Source organism: Eumetopias jubatus, unplaced genomic scaffold (assembly GCF_037043125.1).
Source record: "Eumetopias jubatus isolate StellerSeaLion01/CBP00866 unplaced genomic scaffold, mEumJub1_p1.0 scaffold_2, whole genome shotgun sequence".
NCBI lineage: Eukaryota > Metazoa > Chordata > Mammalia > Carnivora > Otariidae > Eumetopias > Eumetopias jubatus.
Window position 1 is genome coordinate 125,200,255 of NW_028274808.1, and position 14,006 is coordinate 125,214,260.

Genomic DNA, 14,006 nt, shown 5'->3' on the forward strand with positions numbered 1-14,006 from the left:
TTAAGCATCTGCCTTCAGCTCAGGTCATGATCCCAGAGTCCTGGGATGGAGCCCCATTGTCAGGCTCCCTGCTCAGTGCGGAGTCTGCTTCTCCCTCTCCCTCTGCCTCTCCTCCTTGCTCTTGCTCTCTCTTTCTCAAATAAATAAAATTAAAAAAAATAAAATAAAATAAATATAGAAATCTAGCATATCCCTCTATGAGGATGTTAACTTTTCCATAGACTGTCTGATGAATTTACTTACTGCATTTACCAATGGGGCTTGCATGATATTCATTAGCCCTGTGAGAATCATCCTTTTACCAGCAGGAAGACAATGTAATATTTGCTAATCCAAAAGCCTGTGCACTTCTACTAGAAACAGAAGCATCTATTTATTCATTTAATAAACATTTAGTGAGCACCTTCTACAAGCAGTTAACATTTAAAGAGCCGATGCCAGTCACAGGGCTGGCCACACCCAGGGAAGTAAGGCTATTTATTGCCCATGGGAAATGAAAAATGAAAGGCAAGAATATTCCAAGAAAAAAAAAGGAAAAAAACCCATGAATAGAAAAAGAGATCAAGATGTAAAAGCAATCTGGGATATCTGTTTGGAGTAAGTCTCAGAGAAAATGGGAGTAGAAGGCTAGATCCTTAACGGTGGGGTCAGCCTTGGACAGAAGAGGAACACGACCTCCTCTGAGGCAGGGGTGGTTCACCTGATGACCACCGACCTGCAAAGGGTGCATACACAGAATGCAGGGTCAAACATGGATGGGGAAAAGATTTCATCTCTGTGTTTGTAAACCTTTAGCAAAAGGAAATTGAGCCTTTGCTTTCAGTATGAAGGCAGGCAACAAATCACAGTGCCAATACCAGTAACCTTGGCACCAGTGGAAATCACATTTTTATATCATATCTCACTTGTTAACAGCTATCTCAAAATACTGTTTACATTACTAACTACTTTGAAATTAAGGTAGTCACACGACCTGTCACTAGAGCTTATTTAATGCACGATAAAGATTCACATATCATATCACAAGTGTGTTATTATTTTGAAAACTATTCTCTATAATACTACGGGTTTTTTTCTAATTTAAAAATTATCTTGAGGAGACGGTCCATAGGCTTCCCTGGTCGGCCAAAGGGATCCATGGCACAAGAAATGAAGAACTACCACTCTGAAGCTTGAGAGGAAAAATTGAGACAGGAAGGATTACGGTATCATCTCCCTCTACCGCCTCAACTCCTTGATCAAAGTGGGCTGCACACAAGAGCCCTTGTGTTCATGGCGCTGTGAGAACTGAAGGGACAGCATCAAGAACTAAGAGGAAGGAAAAGAAGCAAGCCAGGGGACAATCGTCTATGTGCTATAGGTTTTGACTGAAAGGCTGGAACAAACAGAAGAAACACAATATACCCTAGGACAGGCAACAGCTGTTGTAAAAATCCACTGACCAAAGACCTTTTACTTTGTTTCTAGGACAGCTTTCTCTCTCCAGCCCTTCCTTACTCCTCATTCCCATACCCTATAATCCTTTATCTAGGACAGCCCATAAAAATGAAATAACTAAAAAAAAAAAAAAAAAAAAAGTAAAAAACACACACCAAAAAAAACCCCTCTGACTTTATCTTGCCCCACCACACCTAACTGCCCACGTCCAACTGTGCCCATACACTCTGCCTTTCCTCCTAACTGAATAAACAGTCTGTGCACCTATGTAAGACCCCTCTCAGAGCGCCTGGGTGGCTCAGTCGTTAAGCGTCTGCCTTGGGCTCAGGTCATGATCCCAGGGTCCTGGGATCAAGCCCCGCATCAGGCTCCTTGCTCTGCAGGAAGCCTGCTTGTCCCTCTCCCACTCCCCCTGCTTGTGTTCCTTCTCTCACTGTCTCTCTCTCTCTGTCAAATAAATAAATAAAAAATCTTTAAAAAAAAAAAAAAGACCGCTCTCTCCCCCCACCCCACAGGCCCATCTTTGCACTAGGATCCCATCTTGTCTGGCTAACTCGGTAACAGCACTACAGCAGTTCCCCACCCCATCCCACCCCACCCCGGCCCCCACTTTGTATCTCTCCACTAGATCATTTAAAAAAAAAATCAAAAACTTCTCTTGGCCTCATTTCTTACTCCAAATACCATTCATTTCTTAGCTCGTTTTTCCCTCAAGAGAACTGTCTACACTTGCTACCTATAATTCTAACCCTTCAGGTTTTCCATCAAATCCAGTCTGCTTCGTCAAGGTCATCAGTTGACCACCACCACCACCCCCCCCTGATGCTGAACTTTAAACAAGATTTAATAAGGTTATCAACTCCTTCTCCTTGAAATATTTTCATCACGTGGCTGCCTGGATATACATGATCTCCTGAATGCCCTTCTACCTCCCTCACTAGTTCCCATCCCCGTTTGCTGGTTCCTCTTCATCTCCCCAACTTCCAAACAACAGAGTGCTCTGGGATCAGTCTTCAAGCTTCTTTTCTACCTATACTCAATCTCTAAATGAATCATTCAGTCTAGTAGTTTGAGGCACTATCTGTATGCCGACAAAACTCAAAATTTCTATCTCCAGCCAGGCCCTTCCCTCAACTCCCGCCTCACATACCCATTTTATTTGATATCTCAACATGTCCAAAAATGAACTTCTGATTTTACCCACACCTTCACATCTCAGTCTCCCTCAGCCCCATAAATGGGAACTTGATCTGCCAATCTGGGGAAATCTCCCTACTTGTTCCTGACGTCTCTCCATTTACCTCCCACGTACAGCTCAAATTCTTTTACTTCCTCCTTTACCATACATTCTGAATTTACTTTTTCGCATCAGCTCCAGCGCTGCCACCCTGGCTCACCCAGGATTGCGGCCGTAGGCTCCCCAAGTCTTTTTCCCCATCCTTTGTCCTAACATTACTCTCCATGCAGCAGCGAGAATGACCTTTTTAAAGCCAATGACAACTCATGTTTCTTATTTGATTAAAACATTCCAATGAATTTCCATATCACTAAAAATACAAGCTAAAATCCTCACGAATGCCTACAAGTCCGAACATGATCTGTTACCTCTCCAAACACCCTCTCAAGACTCTCCCTTTGGCTCGGTGCGCTCCAGGCTCCCTGGCTTCCTCGCTGGTCTTCAAGCACACTGGTCACATCACTGCCTGGAGTTATCCACACTTGCTCTTCCCTCTGTCAGGGCCGTCTGCCCCCAATAAAAAATAAAATGTACCTCACTCTTAATAGATGAAAATCACTACAGTGATTATTTCTTTAAAATAACATTTTCCCCTTTTTAATACTTCCATTACTGAAAAATATCCCCACTGGGTACTTTGGGGGATTAATTATGAAGAACTGTTATATACAGCACTTCAATTAATTTTAATTCCCCTCTTAAAATGGCTTTCATAGACTCAAAAATGGAAGAATTTAACTGAAATTTAGCTTCACCTTTCTTTGAATTCCTGACTGAATACAAAGGTTTGGACAGGTAGACTAGAACTGCATTTATTTACCAAATACTTCAATTATATAAATATGTACTTTTTTACCTCAATATATTAAGCTGATATTGTTATTCTTATTTCCCCTGAATTTGCAAGAATCTTTCTAATGTGCTTCCTAAAATAGCAAAGATTAAACACAGATTCCTAAAGGGAAATCATTCTTCCAAATTCTTTACCTGATCCCTCATTAAGTCCAGATAAAAATACTTGCTTAGTATTTCTTCTTGCAATTTCATGTAAATAAGACTAGATCCCAACATTTTACTTATACCTAAGTAGAATTTTAAATAAAAATTAGTTTTATAAAGCTTAAATAGAAAATATGAAGTAGAAACTTTAGACTGTGATTGAAACAAATAGGAGTCTCAAGTTTTGAAATGGCCTTCCTTAAAATAAGAATTCCCTAGTTATTTTCAGTCTCACCTTTTCTAACCTAACAATTTACTTTGAACTGCCTTGAAACTCAAGAACTTTCTAACAATGAATTGAAATTATTAAAAAATATAAATCTAAATATATTAAGTAGCCAAGATGCAGAAACATGCTACTCAAGGATCCCTCAATTAGATGAATGTGGTGATATGAATAAAGATGTAGTAAATATACCTGAAATATTACTGAGCCATAAAAAACATCAGATCTTCTCATGTGCAACAAAATGGATGAAAACTAGAGGATATCATGCTAAGTGAAGTCAGTCAGTCAGAGAAAGAAAAATACCATATGATTTCACTCATGTGCAGGATTTAAGAAACAAAGCAAATGGGCAAACAAAGGAAAAAAGAGGCAAAGAGAAAAACAGACTCTTAAATACAGAGAGCAAACTGGTGGTTGGCAAAGGGGAGGTGGGTGGGGGGATGGGTGAAACAGATGAAGGGGATTAAGAGTACAGTTGTCGTGATGAGCACCGAGTAAATGTACAGAATTACTGAGTCATTATATTGTACACCTGAAACTAATATAACACTGTATGTTAATAATACTTCAATAAAAATCAATACACAAGTACTTGGTAAGTATTCACAAGGTATTTAATTACCGCCAAATACTGAGCACGATATAAAGTTAAGTGAAGCAATTCTCTGTCCTCCAAGATTTTATAACCTAGCCAGGAATTAAAAGGAAAGGAAAGGAAAGGAAAGGGACCAAAATTTGTCTCATACTATCATGTGCCAGACACTGAGTAGGGCAGGAGGCGTAAACTGTATCAGTTAATCCATGTAACCATTCAGGGAAGAAAAAAACAAAAAAGTATGCATTTCCTAGAAAAAAATATTCCCTCATAACTTTCTACCCATCTACTCCTTAAATTACATAATTTTAATTCCTCTAAAAATACGTCATCTGTGACATATTATTTTATAAAATTCTAATTATCAATATTCTGTGATGATTTTCTTTCTCTTGTCCCTTAGTGTTAACATTCTGTTCTGCTACATTCTAACTGGTGACAGCAGAGAAGTCTTGCAAGAAGCTAAACCAGAAGAACAGTACAATTACTAATCTAATTCTTCCTCTTTCTTCCTCTCTTGATTTTCCCTGAAGAGGGGCATAGGTGGAAATACATGCTTTCTAAGTTCTGGCCCACTATTATCTCAGCCACATACATTAATCTTATCAATTTGCACTCCTGATTAGTGAAAAACATGTCTCACCAAGAATTACCCAGCGATCAATATGAAATTGATTTGGAATCCAGAGCCATTACTTCTCTCTTTTTTCAGCACATCCTTCTTCCCCAGAGCAAAATCCTGTATCAAATTAGCCTGCCTATGTCTGGGAGTGTGCAGGTAATCCAGAGGGAGAGAGACAGAGGGCAGCAGAGAGGGAAAGAGAGGCCAACATCCCGTCTGCACAGTCTTTTGCGGCAAGCTTCTCAACACAGTACATAGACCCGATCTCTCTGGCCCAGAGATGGGGTCAAGTGGAGAACTACCTAACCTGGGTCCTCCCAAATTTTCTGCCAGACACCATAATCTTGAACAGAGAATGTGACCAGAAAGAACTCATCCACTTGAAGGATGTCTAGACATAGGTCAACTGGCAATTGGCTTCAATTCTAAAGCTTTGTTGTTCAGTTCTTTCTTTGGGCCACTCTGAATCCTCCCAAGAAACCTATTTTCCTTAAGATCAGCTTCTCCTTCCTGTAACTGTAACAGGTGGCTGGGGTGGGATGGCAAGACAGGACAAGAAAAAGCCACAAAGGAAGATGAGTGAAAGTAAACAACCCAAAATAAAATTATTCAAATAATTATTCAAATAAATTGATTATTCAAATCACATCGATGATTCAAAATAGAAGTGTATGTTTACATTTAATATTTCTTCAGAGTTTCTAGGCTTAGGGTTTACAGTCCCAGCTCATTCTTCACTATTCCAACAAAACTGGAACGCATCATGGGACTGACAGCAGCCTGAGGTGAGTACCCAAAATAAGAAGGTGAAGGTAAGCTGCATGCATCTCAGGGAGGCTCAGAGAGCAAATCTTTCTTAAGGCTTTCCACCAGTTGTTGCTTACCAAAACAAAAATGAAATTCACTCACCACACTTCTTTTGAAGAACGGCTGGTGTTTACAAAAACATTTTTTTTAAGTTCCTAATTTATCACTGAATGAACAAGCACGTAGAATAACAACCAAAAAATGAACCTTATAATTCAATATTCCAATTAGTTAAAATAAACTTCTCTAACAATCCAGCATATTATAACCAACATAACAACAAGGATTAAAGAATCCAAGTTCTATTTTATTGGTAAAAAAAAAATGGCACCATTACCATTCGTTTGAAGTTAGACACCTGAAAGCAACCTGAACAGAAGAAACACATCAAAGATCCAGCAAAGCATGACTTCAAAAGGCACAGCACAGATGTGAGCTTCCAGCAAACAGCCTGCTCCAAAGCCAGGACTCAAACACAGGGTTGGCCGCTCACTTTCAAATTAGAAAAGACTCTGAATGGTATCACCACAAATTGCTTTCACAATAAACTTCCCTAGATTTACCTGGCAAGGGTTTCCTTTTTACTTAATAGAAAACTGGAATTTTACACTGTACAGTTAAGATCATGGGCCCTAGCTACAGGGGTAACTCTGGGCAAGTTATTTAATTCCACTAGAACCTGACTTTCTCAGGGTTGATGTAAAGGTCAAATGATCATATTTTAAAACATTACAATGGTGGCTGGCACATAGTAAGTCCTATTCCTGCTTAAAAATGATTTAGAGTTTCTCTTTACTCTCCGAGTCTTGTATGAGATCTGGGTGTCAGAGTAAATGGATAACTCTATTTCCTAAAAACAGACAGATAAGCCTAAGTGTGTTGTTTGTGTGTGCACGTGTAAAATGAAAATATCATTAAATTTAAAAGGTACTGAACAGTACTGTGAGACACTTTCATTAATGAAGATAAATAGATTTTTTTCCTTATTTTTCATCCTATAATTACCTCAGAGAAAACTGGGGTGAAGAGTTCAATTCTGGTTTTTAAAATGTCCTGCAGCACAATTACAGCTTCTAAACACATTCACAGACTAAGTTTAATGACCCAGGATACAAAGCATGTTTTGAAAATAAGTACCCTCAGATATTTTTATTACGGTTATTAATACCCAAGAAGTAGTTAATTCCAGTGGTTATATGCAGTTGTACATCAAAATGAATTGTGGAAAACTTACCCTTAAAACGGACAATATTTTCATGGCTTAGAATATATCTAGGACATAGTATTTAATACCTTTCAGTGTTCTCTTTACACAACAAATGTGTGTTTACATTCAAGAGTGTTGGTGTAGGATTATATGACTTGTCTACAAGTACCTACTGGTACCAAGGGATGTTTGAACACAGGTTAAACAATAGCTTTGAATCATTCCTTTTACTCAAGGATTTTAAGAGAATTTTTGATTTATACTTAAGTGTACTGTGGAAGGTAATATAAAATTATAATTAATATTTAACATAAAACAGGAGACATTAGAAGTTATGCTCCACGGTACTTGTGCCAGGTCCCTGGTGTGTGTGTTCACTCTCCCTTCCCATTGGCCCCATGGGAACTCCTGACTGTATTATCAGTCTATTTTCCTACTTCCCAAGAAGCCCTACCTTCCAATGGGGATGCATGTAATCCTAGGACCAGGGATGGAATGTGCACTCCAGTTGCAGTCCAATCAGGGTGAGTCTCAGCATTCTCTCTAGACTTTCTGGAGTGAAAGCACATGGCTGTTACTCCGGACAACATGGCATGAAGATGTGAAGCAGTGAAGACATCCCTATTTGTGTAATGCCGCTTCCTCTTCTTTCAAGATTTAATACAGGGACCATTTCATCCACAAAACCTTTTCCTACCTGCCACTGTGACTCACCATACAACTTACCGACTTCTACTGTAGACTCATAAAACTTGACTAAGAGCAAATTATACCAGTGTTAAGACAGCAAATTTTTTTAAATGCAAGCATGTAAAAAAGCAGTATTTTTTTAAACGTTTATTTTTTTACATTTAAGACAGAAAACAATCAACTATTCACAGAAGGTCTTGGTCAATAATAGGCTTACCCAGAAAAGAGTAATAGAGATCTAAGGTATTTAAATAGCCTCTGGCCTTTTGCCCATCTTTCTGAAGTTGGGAACCCCATAAAACATGATTCCACATCTATGTGTTGCACCCTGCCTTAGGGTTCTGCTATGCCAAAAATGTTCCTATTAGTCTAACACACTTCACCTAAAACCCAATCGCAGTAAATAAGTATTCTTATTTTTTTCAGATGGAAAAAGATAAATCAAAATGTACTATTTATAAATATCACCTTTTCAGATATCCATTTCTTCCATGCCTAATATTTCTTTCATCAAATATATAAATCTGAGTATAAAATGCTTTTATAACCATAAGAACAAATAATTGTTCATTTTACTTTGAGTATTCAATCAGTATTTCTATTTGGAAAAAAATTATAATTAAAATGGATACCTGCTAAGTATCAGTGTCCCACTTCAAAAAGAAAAAAACTCCTGTGAATTAGAATTTTTTGAGAAATTATCAGAAATATTACATTTTCGCTCTTTAAGGAAAACAGGTTTAAGCAGTATAGTAGTTAAGACAGTGGGCCTTGGGATCAGAGTAAGTTCAACTTAGCTGTGAGATTTTGGGCACTTAACTTCTCATGGTTTTTATTTTTTGAGGATTCAATGAATTTATGAGAACAAATTAAAAGGTTTTAAAGAGTGTCTGGCACAGAGTAAATGGCAAAAAAAAAATTCTAGGTATGCTTCTAGGTAAAAATTTCTTGTAGGAAGAATTACCTTCTCCTAGGTAAAAAAAAAAAAAGCTTCAAAAAATCCCCTCATATATCAAGTTAAATACAAACTGAATAAATATTTCCAAATCCTCACAAAGAGCTGTTTTTTCCCTTGAATATAAGAAGCTCCTAAACAATAAGCAAGAACAAAGACTGACAACTGATGAAAACTAGTCAATCAACACAAATGAAGATTTTACCAAAAAAATCAAACCTAAGTAGCTTTTAAGTATATGAAAAGATACTGAACTTCCATAAGAAAAATGCAAAGTAAAACATCAAAGAGAGAGAATTTTTTCTTTACCAGTTTTTCAAAAGTTCAGGAGCTGGATACAGAGTCACTGGTAGCATCTAAAATGACACTCAATGCACACACTGTGGTGGGTGCGGAAACCGGCACAAGCCCCGTGGTGTTCAAACTCTCTATACTCTACGAAATGTTCTTGCAGTTCTATGCACACACATATATAAATAAAAAATGACTGGAAAAACCCAACACTTTATACCCATACAGTGCATTTAAAAGAACTGTATGTAGCCTTTAAAGGAATGATGCAGTTTTATATGTATTAATATGGAATGCCTGACATTTATTGTCGATTGAAAGCAAGATACAGATCAGTGTATAAAGCTACTCTAATTTGTATTTAAAAGACATATATGGGGATGCCTGGGTGGCTCAGTCAGTTAAGCGTCTGCCTTTGGCTCAGGTCATGATCCCAGGGTCCCGGGATGGAGCACCGCATCGGGCTCCCGGCTCAGCGGGGAGCCTGCTTCTCCCTCTTACTCCCTGCTTGTGCTCGCTCTCACCAACTCTGTCTGTCTCTCTCTCAAATAAATAAAATCTTTTAAAAAAAAGAGAGAGAGAGAGGTAGAAGAAGCTAAGGAGAACCTCATTCGGTTGGGATAACCAGATAATCACTGGGTGATCACATCAGTACGTGACATAGGATGCTCATAACACTGTTCTCACGCCTGCTTCTCCCTCTGCCTGCCACGCCCCCTGCTTCTGCTCTCTCTCTGACAAATAAATAAAATCTTTAATTAAAAAAAGATTTAAAAGACATACATGTTGTATATAATATGTATGCTATATACACTATTGTGCATCACGTATATGTGTATATGCATATACATATATAATATACACGTATACATGGGCACACCCTCTGGAAGAATAACAAGAATGTGGTCACAGCAATTGTCTCTGGGAAGGACATCCACGTGGATGGGAGACAGGAACAAGGAGAAAGCTTACTTTTTACAGCTTTTCGTTTTGTATCATGTACCAAACAACCTAGTCACCCAGTAAATTAAAATTTAAAAGTTTCTAAGCACTTTTTATCCTGCTGTACCAAGCCCCTAACAAAGCACATATCCATGCTCAAGGACCATATGTAGGCATGTAGGTGATAATATCCTTCATTTTTTCCAGCAGTCATCTCCTTTAAGTGACTCACTAGAGAAGATTTCCACAAAGGTTAGAATGTATACCAAAAAACATTACTGAAAATTACTTCATTTACAGCTATTCTAATCATTACCCAATTAACTACCAACAATAGGAAACAGGATAGCTTTTAAGTGGTTGGTAATCTCGCTTTTTAATAACAGTTAGCAGGTATTAGGAGATAAAAATCTTTAAACAGCAGAGTTTTACAAAATTTATATTTGAATATTTTCAATATAAATTGGCATCTAAAAGAATATTATTGCATCTTTCTGACCACATTTGCTTATCACCAAAGACATTATCACTATGACAACATAAAATATTTTGCCAACTGATAAAATTTATTGCATTTCTGAAAACTTGTTAATATTACTAGATTACTCCACTTTTAAAAGTCATTTCTTTTAGAAAATAATTTCAGGCAAAGTGTTAGCATGCATAGGGAATAACCCTGTCGAACATCTTGTGTGCATACTGCTGCCAAAAAAAGTGTCAACAAAGCATGTCTTACATTTTTAAAAATTGCTGTAAAGATAACCCCTACTGTTCTATAGAACATTAAAATGCTCTACATAAAAAATCTTTACAACTGTCTATATAATCAAAGTGGACTCAGACAACCAATAAAATCTATATATCTTCCAAAACAAGCCCAGAAACTGCAAAAGTGAATGGCTGTCAAGGAGATAACGCCTCATCAAGGTGAGAAGAAGCTATTCCCCTATCTTTGAAGGATATTTTCAAATCAAAGAAAAACTAACAAACGGCACAGGGTCCCCTGTGATTTTAATGAGAGCCTCATTCTTAAGAACTGTTGGTTTCAAATGGGGGGAGGGATAAGCTCCTTTTATCCTCAAAATATCTAAAATAGGCCCTGCCACTTCCCTGAGTAAGACAAAGAAGGGCTGGCTGCTCATTGCTGAGGCTGAAGGTTCTGTGCTGTGTAATCAGTGATGCGGAGAGTATAAAACACACCCACTCTGCTGAGCCATTTTATTGGTTCTGGTTCATAAGGTTCTACACTATAGAATTTCATGTCCTACACTAAACCTTAATCTCCAGGTGACACGGAAGTCTAATGTCTTTAAATGGGTTTATTTTGATCAGGTTTTCACTGCCAATGTTCAAAGTTGTAGAGGTCTTCGGAGATTCACACAAAAATCTTAGAGGGGGGAGAAAAACCTCCCTTAGCTTTTCAAAGAGGAGGTGAAGGTGAGAAAAGAGAAAAGTTTTCAAGCGTGCAAAGTTGCAGGAAGGCAAGAAAGAGAAAGAACAAACATACCGAGGGTAGAGAGATAGGACAAGTATAAAGAAAAAACGAAAAGGAAGAACGACACAGATCATGAACTGATCTGTTCTCTAAAACAAATCTGTACTTGTAAGACTCATGCAGGAGCCTCAGTGTCCAACTTGTTCTGATCCTCAATGACTTCGTGCAGCCAACTGCCTCAGGGTGATCACCTGCAGATGCACACCAGGGGACACAACTCTGTTTCCTGCAACCCCAGAGCGGCCCAGGATAGCTGCTCAAGCCCATGAGATTTAAATTCCCCAGGATAATGGAAAACGATTAACAAGGTTCAAACTGTGATTAGTATATTTCAAGTATATACTTCTGTGTTTTGCACAATTTGCAAATATCAAAAAAAAAATGTTTTTCATTTAATCAACAAAATCCAAACATTATACTCTGTATGGGTAGTTCTCAAGTGCACTTGCACACACTGAAGTATTTACCTTCTCAACTTTCAAGAAAATGAAAAATGTCTAATCTCATGTATCAGGATTATGTAGTACACATGTGTTTATAATACCCAAGTATGCACAGTTCCCAAGTGTATATAGGGCAATGTATTCATTCATAATTCACTCACTCCCTCACACACACACTCTACAAATATTTTTTTTGTGCCTATGTGCTAAGAAATAGTTCTGGGCCCATAATATGCTATGGAGTGAAAAGACAACAAATAACCTGATTGTATCATTATAAACTGTAAAATTCTATATGGGACACAGCTAGTAACGGGGAGGGCAGCCTGTAGTTTGGGGTGTGGAGGGCTGGTGGGAATATCAGCAACGGTTAGGCTAAGGATATGCCTTTTGAGCTCAAATCTGAAGCATGAGAAAAAGCAGTTGGCCAAGGGAAGATGAAGAAGAGAGCATTTCAGGAGAGAAAATAACAGCAGGTACAAAATACCCTGAAGATGGTAAGGAGCTTAGAAGGTCCAGGGGAAAAAAGTGTGGAGAAGGGATAGTGGCAAGACAACAGGGCTGTCTTATGAACCTTGTTAAAGATATTTTCTATACCCTGAGAATAATGAAAGGTTACTGAAGGTCAAATGAAGCATGATAATTACTAATATTTATTGATCATCTACTATGTGCCAGGGACTATTTTAAGTACTTCATATTAATTAACTTTTTTAATCCTCATAACAACTCTATGAAGCAGGTACTACTTATACCTACATTTAAAGAAGAGGAAGCTCTATGATGCTCAGAAAATTTAAATGATAGGCTCAGGGTAACTGCAGAGTAGGATCTGACCCATGCAGTATGACTTTTATACTTCCTTTATTTTTGAGACCAACCCGATCAAATAAATAAATCATCTGCTCCATGGTGCAAATTAACCTTCCTCTATCGACCCTTAGGGACTCCAGCTAACTGGAATAATAATAGTGCCTGGAGTAGATAATCATTTACCTTCAGCAGTAAATCAAAAAAAAAAAAAAAAGTTAATACATATTTAAGTTAACACTATTAACATCTACTCTACTGTTTCAGACATCATGGCAATATCTATATAGAGGTAAATTTTCCAAAAGAAGGCCCTAGAAATAACAGTACCTGAAACAGTTTTTAAAAGGAAAGGGAGGGGTGCGTAGGTGGCTCAGTCTGTTAAGCATCTGACTATGGATTTTGGCTCAGGTCATGATCAGGTTCAGGAGATCAAGCCCCAAGTTGGGTTCAGCGCTGGGGGTGGAACCTACTTAAGATTCTCTCTCTCTCAATCTCCCCCTCAGCCCCTCCCCCCATTCACGCTTGTGCCCTCTCTCTCTCTCTCTCAAAAAAAAAAAAAAGGGGAGGAGGAATCTAAAATTATAAACTACACAGAATCAGATCTTACCTATGATGCTGACACTTAATAGGTAATTAATGAAAACTAGTGACTTAAAAATATTTTAAACATTAGAATTTTAAAATTAAGTCTAGCTTTTTTGACACAGTATGAATAGGTTCTTCATCAAAAGAGACATAATTATATTCACAAATACAAAATACATTGAAGCATATAAATGTAAATACATATATGGGTAGAAGTCTATAGTCACACATGGTTTTACACATTAACATTTCTGAAAAAGGTTTTAAGTCATAAGTATTTATAAATATTATTTTCCCTAAATCTGGAATTTTCCCTTTTAAAGATATCCAAATATATAATTTATTATTTGTTTCTAAGGAAATTCACTGTAACTAAAAAATATGCAAGACTTATTAATAGAAATATGTTCTCACAATAGCTTAAACATAACTTATCAGAACAGGCTTGGATAACTCCATAATCACATACTTAATTTAATTAAGTTTCATTTCCTATCATTTTTAAATTCAGGATAATTATGGCCTTTGTTTTTTCTACAATTCAACCTACAAAAGATAGATGCACTTAATTTTTTGTGACATGATAAACTGCCCACAACTTAAAGAGATGCTTCCAAACTGAGTACTGTTTTTCCTTCCCAAATTTAGAATTGTGATAG